Raw genomic sequence first — 1,718 nt, 5'->3', positions numbered from 1 at the left:
TGTTGTGTCGTGTGTTGTGTCGTGTGTTGTGTTGTGTTGTGTTGTGTGTTTTGTTGTGTGTTGTGTCGTGTGTTGTGTTGTGTTGTGTGTTGTGTTGTGTTGTGTTGTGTTGTGTCGTGTGTTGTGTTGTGTTGTGGTGTGTGTTGTGGTGTGTGGTGTGGTGTGTGGTGTGTGTTGTGTGTTGTGGTGTGTGTTGTGTGTTGTGTGTTGTATTGTGTGATATCTGTTGTGTTGTGTGTTGTGTTGTGTCGTGTGTTGTGTCGTGTGTTGTGTTGTGTTGTGTTGTGTGTTTTGTTGTGTGTTGTGTCGTGTGTTGTGTTGTGTTGTGTGTTGTGTTGTGTTGTGTTGTGTTGTGTCGTGTGTTGTGTTGTGTTGTGGTGTGTGTTGTGGTGTGTGGTGTGGTGTGTGGTGTGTGTTGTGTGTTGTGGTGTGTGTTGTGTGTTGTGTGTTGTATTGTGTGATATCTGTTGTGTTGTGTGTTGTGTTGTGTCGTGTGTTGTGTCGTGTGTTGTGTTGTGTTGTGTTGTGTTGTGTTGTGTGTTTTGTTGTGTGTTGTGTCATGTGTTGTGTTGTGTTGTGTTGTGTGTTGTGTTGTGTTGTGTGTTGTGTTGTGTGTTGTGTCGTGTGTTGTGTTGTGGTGTGTGTTGTGTGTTGTGGTGTGTGTTGTGTGTTGTATTGTGTGATGTGTGTTGTGTTGTGTGTTGTGTCGTGTGTTGTGTGTTGTGTGAGGGCACGACAGTGAGTACAGGAGGGAGGGATGAGTTACTTGTGTGTTGTGTTGTGTGTTGTGCTGTGTGTTGTGTTGTGTGTTGTGTTGTGTTGTGTGTTGTGTGTTGTGTGCTGTGTCGTGTGTTGTGTTGTGTTGTGTTGTGTGTTGTGTTGTGTGTTGTGTTGTGTTGTGTGTTGTGTTGTGTCGTGTGTTGTGTGTTGTGTTGTGTGTTGTGTTGTGTTGTGTCGTGTGTTGTGTTGTGTGTTGTGTGTTGTGTGAGGGCACGACAGTGAGTACAGGAGGGAGGGATGAGTTACTTGTGTGTTGTGTGTTGTGTTGTGTCGTGTGTTGTGTGTTGTTTTTCGTGTGTATTGTTGTGTGTTCTGTTGTGTGTTGTGTTGTGTGTTGTGTTGTGTTGTGTTGTGTTGTGTTGTGTTGTGTTGTGTTGTGTTGTGTTGTGTGTTGTGTTGTGTCGTGTGTGTTGTGTATTGTGTGTTGTGTTGTGTTGCGTGTCTTGTTGTGTGTTGTGTGTGGTGTGTGGTGTGTCGTGTTTTGTTTGTTGTGTGGTGTGCGGTGTGCTGTGTTGTGTGCTGTGTGTCGTGTTGTGTGTTGTGTTGTGTGTTGTGTTGTGTTGTGTTGTGTTGTGTTGTGTTGTGTTGTGTTGTGTTGTGTGTTGTGTTGTGTCGTGTGTGTTGTGTATTGTGTGTTGTGTTGTGTTGCGTGTCTTGTTGTGTGTTGTGTGTGGTGTGTGGTGTGTCGTGTTTTGTTTGTTGTGTGGTGTGCGGTGTGCTGTGTTGTGTGCTGTGTGTCGTGTTGTGTGTTGTGTTGTGTGTTGTGTTGTGTTGTGTTGTGTTGTGTTGTGTTGTGTGGTGTGGTGTGTTGTGTGGTGTGTGGTGTGGTGTGTGTCGTGTTGTGTGTTGTGTGTTGGGTGTCGTGTGATGTGTTTCGTTAAGTGTTGTGTGTTGTGGTTTGGTGTGGTGTGTGTTGTAGTAGTTCTGCCATCTCTCAC

General features: G+C 45.1%; 1 protein-coding gene across 1 annotated transcript in view; it reads left to right on the top strand.

Moving 5' to 3' along the window:
* The window catches only part of LOC118478732, a gene marked incomplete at its 5' end in the record, with an annotated part of 17,177 nt that overhangs the window by 8,503 nt on the left and 6,956 nt on the right, over positions 1-1,718 (top strand).

Source organism: Aplysia californica, unplaced genomic scaffold (genome assembly GCF_000002075.1).
Source record: "Aplysia californica isolate F4 #8 unplaced genomic scaffold, AplCal3.0 scaffold00893, whole genome shotgun sequence".
Lineage (NCBI taxonomy): Eukaryota > Metazoa > Mollusca > Gastropoda > Aplysiida > Aplysiidae > Aplysia > Aplysia californica.
Note: the sequence above shows the minus strand (reverse complement) of the source record. Positions and strands in the feature narration are given on the sequence as shown.